We start from the raw sequence: 9464 nt of genomic DNA on the forward strand, positions 1-9464 counted from the left end.
ATAAAGGTTCATAAAACCACTGTTGAGTAGCTAATAAGTAAGTTAGTAACCAATGGACACGAGCACCAATCGAAGGTCTAAGGATTGATAATACAGTGGACCAAACCTGAACGTCAATCATGAAAAATCATCGGCTGGTGTGAGGCTGTCTCTGAACAGTGATTACAAGACCTGGGTAAGGTTACACCTCAGAGGATCAGGAAGTTGCACCATGAGACGACCCTCAGATTTTTTAACAAACGGCCTCTCCCGGAGTTTTTATGAAAAATCCGTTTCCCAAAATAATAATAATAATAATATATTTAATATATATTTTACGAAATATCCTCTGAAAGATTAATGCACTTGCTTAAGAATATTCAAAATATACGTTATGATATAATACAAATACGTACAAGTTCAACGTCTTGTGTAACGAAGCACCTATTTTCCGCTTTCATGACCACCCGGTACCTGGAGGCTCTTCGTTACGAAAAGTGTCGTGCCGAAAGTATTTCTGTTCGTTCAAGGAGTTGAAGGGTAAAGCTAATTGATGTGATTTCTAGAGTTGTGTTACAGCCGCCGATACCGTAAACAAAATCTGTAATTAATTTGCCGCTTGCAACCCCTCCCGTCAAGATATTTCGATTATCTTTGTTGAGTCCGAAAGCTCTTGTCATTTAGAAGACGAAGGTAAATTATTATTTTAAAATTTCAGTTCCGTTAAGTAATTATTAGACGATTTTGGTTCCCTATGTTAATTTAAAACCATTAACGCTGCCAGGTCATTCAGGTTTATGCCGGTATTAGTTTGATAAGAGACCTTTCACGTAACCTGAGAAATTCCAAGGGACAATGGGGGTTAACTAGAAGCATGAATTGAGACATTTCATCTCCCACATTAAAGTGATTATAATCAACGGGGGAGGGGGGGTATTATGTCGCTTTGCTTCCCTACATTTGATTTTCTTAGACCCCGCTAATTAAGTTGCGTTTTGTTGCTTTCATTCCTGCTAGGGAACTTGCCGTAGTGACCGCCGTCTTTTGCTGAACTCGTCTAATTGCTGAAGCTGCCGTTTACTCTGATTGCATTTACTTGGAACTTCTGACGCCGTTCTGGAACCGCAGTTTTCCGTCTGATTACCTGGATCTTTCGACTTGACCGCTACCGCCGACCTTTGCCAAAAGCAGGGTTTTTGAATCTTCTTCTCTAGAGTTAATGTGAATTACTTAGTGAATTAATAATGCTTGCGCAGATTTAGGAATTGAGTATTATGGAGTACACGAGGTGTTAAAATTGAATGGTCGGTTTCCAACAAAATTGTAAGTTCGTAAATGGCTTTTTTTGTTATTTTTATGAGGCACTGGCTAGGTCACTGCTTTCCTTCTGCGCGGTGAAGGAGTTAATTTTAATTTGGCAAGTTACTGGCGCCAGTCTGTGGGCGATAGCAAGGGATAATAGGGCTTTTGTGACCAGAAGTGTTCAGTAAGTGTATCTCACTGCGGCCTGCGGGTCCTTGTCCTTGGAAAACGCAAAATTTCAAAATTCAACAATCAATCGTGTCCTTCAAGAAGCTTATTATTGAAATATGGTTTTGAACCGTAAAAATAGAAATATCCCTAAACGATTCGATCGAATAATTTTGTAATTCTATAAAGAGAAAATTATTTCACTGGAAATAAAATTCGGAGTTGCCTAGAAGGAGTTAGTGCAGTTGTTTTGAATTCACTATTAAATAATGAAAGTCTTCTAACTGAGTCAAATGTAAATTATAGATTTTCAATTGCTGCGTAAAGAGGAAACTGATATTCTATTTTGTGTACAAATGTTTGTCATTTAAGGGAATTTGTAATCGAAAACGTGGCCATGTATCGGTTCGTAAAGTTTGGGAAGAGACCATTTTAATGAGGGAATTAGAATAAGGTAATTTAGTAAAGTTGGATGCGTCTTAGGAGCAAAAGATCTAACATTAGAGTAAAAATTAAATATTACGATCATGTATTTTGCTCACCCTGAAATGTAACCCCTATTACAACATTCAATTTTGAAATAGACACAAATGGATCATGTATTTATTTTAAACCATTTCAGTTCTCACGTGAAATTGGTCATTTACCTTCCGAATGTTTAAATAAACGATAGGTACCTGAAAACGAGTGTATTAAGCGTTAATCGGAAGGTAAATGACCAATTTAACTTAATAATTAAGGTACGTTGCATTCTAAGAAGATGCATTAATTGGTTGGGGGGTTTATTCAAAATCTCTCTGGTGCTCTCGTGAAGTTGACCGTGTTTTTTTCGAAATAGGATTATCCGAAAAGGACAGAACAGAGTTGATCCATTGAGCAAAGTGCATTACTAAATTCGAGATTTATTCAAAATCTTTTCATCGTGAAATTAGTCGTGATTTTTCGGAACAGAATTTTTAAAAAAAACGGAAGGTGTAGAATGAGATCTAGTTTTTGTATATTGAGTCAGAACCAAGTACATTCGTTCATTTTTGAGCCGCCCACTTTTCGTGGACAGCTTCACGGTAATAATGCAGTGAATGCAGCGTTTGTATTTTGTAAGAAGTCACTGCACATCCTGTACCTAACAATAAAGTGGTATGGAGACCTGACAATAGCCTACCTACATATTTACTTCGCATTCTTCCGCTTCGCTACTTGTCTACATGTTGCAACTAATTTTGCAAATAATAAAATGACCTAAATTATACACAAAGCCTGAAATATTAGCCTGTGAGGTCTATGAAAGTGTGATACGCGGGTGTCTGCACAATACAAAAATAATAATAGAAGCCACGGACGTATATGGAGCCGCAATTATACATGCAACACAGAACACCATTGTAGAAAAACGCCTGAACAAAATGGAGGTTAATTAATTTTCTTTATGTAGCAAACTTTCAACTGAAATGTTCAGATTTTAATAACCAGAACAGTTGGCGACAATATTGTATTATAAGTTAGGAATTTTAAAAATTGCGTGGGTGCAAAGTTTAGCTTTTATCCCCATCACTTTTACTATTTTAATATGTGTAACTTTCAAATGGTGGTTAATGATCCTTAACTACTCACATTTAGCAAACAATAACCATTGCGCAATTTCCTCTCTCCAAGATAATAACGCTTTTAAGCGATTGAGTATACAATACTTTTTGTATTGTTAAATTCCACTTGTGGTAATAAAGAATTTAAATTGTAGGTTACGTGCGGTGATCGACGCTGCTATAAAAAAGGCGACGAAGTAATTAACCTCTTACAGATTAAGCCGTTTACGTAATTTATCGTTCTCTGAAATCTTATAACAAAAACCAGCTTTGAAGATATTTTCCGGCAAAGTAGTCAAGAATGGCCGTAAGCTTTTGTGAAGTGCCTTTTTACCCCATTTGTTGAGAGCCTGAATGGGCTCCTATTGTCGACCGAATGTATTACGATAAAGGAAACATTTTCAGGCAGGACAAACACGTAAATAGTCGTTTGTCAATGGGGAGTTTTTGTAACAATATAATCAAACCGATGAGCCGAACATGATCGCCTTAGTCACGGGGGACCACTAATAGCAGAATATCATTAAATTTTAACCGGATGGGGTTGGGAAATTAATCAGAAAGTAGCGAGATCGCATTTCCTCGACATTATAAAATATGTATGCGTCCGCGCGACCCCGGCGGAATCATCTTTGGAGAGGTCAGCATTCATTTTATGAAAATCGCGGCTATTCTTTCCGTTTTTGTGATGCGTTCAGCGCGGTAAAGGTGAGCCGGGTCGAATCTCTTAAATTAATTCCCATGATCCGTGCCTTACATTCATTGTATTTTTGAATATACGAGGCGGTCTTTCGGAATTAATAGTTGCGAGATTCCGCAAGCGTTTACTACCTTAGCGCATCAGATTAGAGGCATTAACAGGTTGGGCCGTGGCATTAATTTTACTGTTTATGGAGAACAGTGGACAACTTGTTAGTGCTTCAATGTGAAAGTGCCGCAAACGATGGGATTTTTCTGTAATGTATGCGATACTTTCTTACGGGGAAGCCATAGTCATTTGGGAGTAATCTCATTATCACGTACTGTTACTTTGTGGATTAGCTGTAAAGTTGTTTAAATCCAAAAGGATCTGGATAACTTTACGACAATTTTATTAAACAACTGCTTTGTGGTATGTGGGATATTATAATCAGATGGCGGCAGTTGCTGAATTTTATGTCGTATCCGGAATATTTCGGTTTTCCATTAAATCTTTGGGTCTCAGTTTACAAATCTGTCGCTCATAATAGTTGTCGAAAATCACAATGTGTAATTATAATGAAATTCTGAACACAATTTCTTCAGAAAGTCTTTTTATCAAGATAAGATATAAAGATGTAACAGAAACCACTGTTTGAGTAACACGTAGCTCAACGGTGTAAAGCATGGACTCTTATTAGGCCATGGTGTAAAGTACATATGAACCTCATTCAAGCATTTGGGTATCTTGTAAAAGTTATGAAAAATTGTATTTTGATTAATTTGCCCTTTCAGAGTCTCTTGTAGCTTTACAAATAGCGAAGTTCTGACCTAAAAACCGAAAAATGTCATGTCCAAGATATCCAAAAATAATTTTAACAAACCCTTAGTGATTTTTCTTAAGCTTTATGACAATGCCAAAATCAAATTTTTATGACTCGTGGGTTTCGAGTCAATCACGGCAACTTTCTTATTCCTTGTAGATGCCATATTGGATTTTTACACTACTTAGATGGAGGAAAAAATTACAAAATATGAGATACCAAAATACTCTATATTTAATTCGGAAATTAATCTTGAATTTTTGCATTGAAGAAGTCTACAATGTATTTCTTATGGCCATTGTTCCATGGCCCTGTTGATGGAGACTATTTCGGACAATAAACACAAAATTGTTCAATAATTTTAAGCAAGCCATGGAATTATTGCTTAAGAAATACATTGTAGCAATCCAAAAATTTAGATTAATTTCCGAATGAAATACTAAGTATTTGGTATCTCGGACTTTGTAATTTTTAGTGTACTTTCACTTTCAAAAAATATAAAGTGCACTTTTTCGCTCTTTATGTCTGGCTGTCTGTCTGTCTGTCTGTCTGTCTGAGTCACAAAGGCTCCGGAACTAGACCACTTATAGACTTGGTATGGTATCATTTGATCAGAAATTAAAGTTGTTTTATTTTAATTTAAGTTCTTTTTTTGTTATACTCTGATATCGATATTATGTCTACTTTTCTAACTGAGGTTCAGTGGAAGAACAAAATTATTTTGAACTGCGCCTCAAGATTGTTTTTTCCTGTTTTGCTTATTTTGTCTATTCTGTGTATCTTTTATATCCTGAGTTTGAAGTTGAACATTAAAATAACGAAAAAAACTTCAAAAATAATTTCTAAGTGCAATACTAAAACGAAAAAAATCATGAGATTTCTAATTCTGACGCGTTAATATACGTAATAAAAAAAGACTGCTAGACGAGCATAGGTTTGACTCTGTTAGGTAGATTTTGGATTCTGGATTACGATAGGAGAGTCGATAGGGTCCACGTGTACCTAGGCCTCAAATTCGGGACCTTTGTACTACCTCACTAACTAGAGTCGTCCAACCCTTCTACGTCGTTACAGTCATCCTACACGTGAGATCAAGGATGGGAAAGGGACTGTAATAGTATCCATATCCTAGAGCGGGACATTCAAAAGTAGGTGGTGTGCCGTGTCATTGTTTGTGTCAAACGCCTACCAGTTGAACGTGGGCCGTTTGAGTTATGTTGGCGATGGGGTCCACCGGCTCGGCTGTGTCGTCCAGGTTGTCTCCATTTTGTGGGGCAAGAATGGTTTGGGTGTTTGTTGGCAACCGATTGGGCCAAATGACTGTCAGTTAATTTGGAACTGTTGCACCGTCTAAGTTCTACAATGGCCGACGGAACTGTGATGGCTTACGATCTTTCAATTGAAATGGTATGCGTTTTGTGCTGTACTATGTGTTTCTGCGATGGGTCTGAGACTCTTGAAATGTTTCCGGAGCTACGTCACGCAACTTTCTGGCTCAGTATTCTGTTGCTGGTACTTGTGCTGGTGCGGTGCGGGTGCTTGTATATTGTACTTGCTCCTTAATTCGAAACCATCGTTGGGTATCTAACTTTTTGATTTCGGTTTTAACCTTTCACTCACGTTTTTGACGTTTCACTTGCGGTGTTGCCTCGCCTGCCAGTTTCACGTGGACATGTGACCATATAAACGCTTCACCATGAACTTATCTGAGTTGAAATTATTGGACCCTCTGTAACGGTAGGAACTGTGGACCGGGGATCCGGGAAGTATAAAGTACCCCATAACTCAGAGGGATTCGAAGCTTTCCGCGTTAAATTGTATACAATTAGATATTGTTGAACCCCGGATTTCCCGACACACCAGACCAGAATTATCTCATACAAGAAGTTTGTCAACCAGATTTATATACCTACTAAAAAAAGACTGGTGCAAAAATGAGCTGATGGAGATTTCACAAGAAACTTTAAGCCCAAATAAAAAATGGTGGTCATCTTTGACTTTAAAGACAGAAGAAATATATTCCACAAATATCATATGGCAAATGGTATGAATAGGTACCCTACAAAAAGATCAGAAACGGATTCTTGTTGGCAACACAAACTGATATGCCAAGTCATAGTACCTACTCCTACAACAAGGAAGTGGAAGATTATTACCTGGGCAATGATATTTATCCAAATATGAACTTTAATAATATCCTACTAGTAGTCCTTCGGATTGCCTCAACGGATCGCCTCAACTTTTTCATCTTCAAATAGAATGTATTTTTTACGTAAGTATAACTTTAGGGTACATCAAAATCAATGCCGATTTAAGGTGAACGTTCATAATCTGCGATAATTTGCATTGTTGCAGTACTTTATACATTACATAATGTTTGCGCTAAATATGATATCGACTCATTGCTGTAGAAAATTATCTTTCTATTATATTATAATTTATAGCAAAGAAAAGTATTTAAAATTACCAAGAGATCTTTTGCCGTTTTACGACCACATTCAACAAGCGGAACTTTTAAACACAGTTTATGCCATCGTTTAGATTTCAAGGATTGTAAAAGAGATTGTAATAAAATACTGTTGTGTAACGTCCTTCTGACAATTCAAAACGTCGAGCGTCAGCCATACTCAAACAAAATTGCCAATCGTACCCAATGCAAGAATTTCTTCAAATTACAACTTGCACTGATTAAAGTTTCCCTGGTTTCCCTGCATTCCACATATAATAATACCACACTATACGAAGGTAGCGGTAGAAAGTATAAGGAAGCTTTGACCTTCACTGTGCTTGGTAAAAATGCGAGTCATAAAACAACTGGCGAACTTTCTAAGCTGGTAGTTTATGTTGCCAACTAAACTGCCGAAGTGCCATTAGCTGTTAATGTCAAAGATTTATTTCTATTCGCAGTGCTGGATATAGTTCAAAGTAGGTAATCCAATTGAGGCAGTGTAACAGATACCCAGAACACTGAACACTGCCACAATCTTGACGGATAGAAAGGGTGAATTTACATTAAAAATGATCGACTATCAATGGTTAAATTATTATTAACCCTGTATCAACGGATAATGGATGAGTATAAACTGTAAAGTGTGGTTCTGGAGATGAACATTGTGACCTAGTTGGACCACAGTTCACAATTAAGTGGCCGTCAGTAGGCTATTCCATTTTACTGATACCTTAATTCGCAATATTAATTACATTTATTCCTGACAATGAAATTGTAACTTTGAATTGTGCTCTATCGTCTTCATTACAACAGCTTTTTCCCGTTATAGGGATCTCGAAAAATGTGATTTTCGAAATTGCGCTGGGGACCTGGCGATTTTCTTATTTCTTATTCTTAACGAGAATACAAACATGAAATAATTTTTTTCATAAACAATTCATAAACACCTACACGAATCACATTAGGATTTGTGACTGACAGTTATACGCTGTTTTTCAGTTAAAAGGAGCTTATATTGAATTTTGAAATTTTTGTTTGAACATATTTTGAGGTATAAAGGTAATTCATCTCTCATTGCATGTCAAAGGCATTTGACTTATTGTTAAAAAATGTATATATGTATAGAATTCGTGGAATAGAGCTAGAGTGGATCAGTCCTTGTTTAAAAAAACAGAAACTAGCATGTGAAATTGAAATTCAGTACTCGTAGTCTATGCCACTAATGAAAGGTGTTTCGCAGGGAAGCATTTGGGTCCCGTGTGTGTCACCGTGTATAAAACAAATTAAAACTATCGAGGTGCTAACTAGCGTAGGTACAGTAAGCTATGTCAAAGTAAAGGTGATCGGACCAGTAGAATTAATTCACGGAATCGGTTATTAAAGAACGCAAAAAGTTCTATTTAACAGAAGAAAAGATACTTGGTGTGCTTGTATAAATGTAAGTAATGGCCTTTACCAAAATTTGTCATGAAAGTTGCTAGTGATCAAGGTCGTAAAGATGTATAAGATATTTGTTGTACCTTCCTCCACAAAACCATTAACATTGTTATTAGCTTCGAGAGTAACGGTACAATCATTTTTGCACACGACAAAATTAGCTTGAGTACCTACATCTAATGAAATTGGTGTACGGCACTTCGAAATTAAATTAATTAATGAAATAGCAATTTAGAAGAACATAATTGCTTTGTTAAGTGTCAAAAGGTGATAGATTCCCAGTTATAATCATACGATGAGCGATGTTCTCGACACACAATGTCGAAAAAAAAGAAGACAAATCTGTAATGACCGATTGTGGGAATAACCTATACGTTATATTCTCAGTAAGCACGTATGCTAATAGCGGGCCACGAGCGCGGATGTCCGCACCTCTGAGTTATACCCGGTCCATTACAAGGGTAAACACACCACAGTGGGCTTTTGCCAGCCACCTATAACAAATTTAAATAAATAACATTGCCTAATGATGTTAAGCCCCCCCCGTGCGAGACCGCACGGTTGGGGTCGTTCGAGATAACCTGCCTGTCCCTTGCCGGACAACTAATCACTTGCTTAACTAACTACAATATTACCAATTTATATACGACCAAAGCCATAAGTTCAAAAACTTTGCTAGTGGTAGTGAATCGTCCAAATTTCCGTTGCGGCCGAAAGGAAACTGGCACCGACTCTCATTCATTTTGACAACTTCTTCGTAAGGCGCATTTCGCGTTCAATGTAAGACAGGTGGGCTGAGAGATGTTTAGATTCGTATGTGGAGCGATCTTTCTAACTTCACGGATGAAAGGTTGATAGATAAATTGAGTTGCCGATGCGAACACCTCTTGAAAAATCATGACGGGTGGAAATGTCTCAGTTTTGGTTCAAATAGTTGTAGACTGATGGGATTGAATATTGTTCCAAGAACTCACGTGACACGCACTGTTAGAAGAGTATAAAATTATTATATTATTACATTTACATTATATTATTATTCGATAA

The sequence above is a fragment of the Photinus pyralis genome, unplaced genomic scaffold, assembly GCF_008802855.1.
Source record: "Photinus pyralis isolate 1611_PpyrPB1 unplaced genomic scaffold, Ppyr1.3 Ppyr1.4_LG4, whole genome shotgun sequence".
Lineage (NCBI taxonomy): Eukaryota > Metazoa > Arthropoda > Insecta > Coleoptera > Lampyridae > Photinus > Photinus pyralis.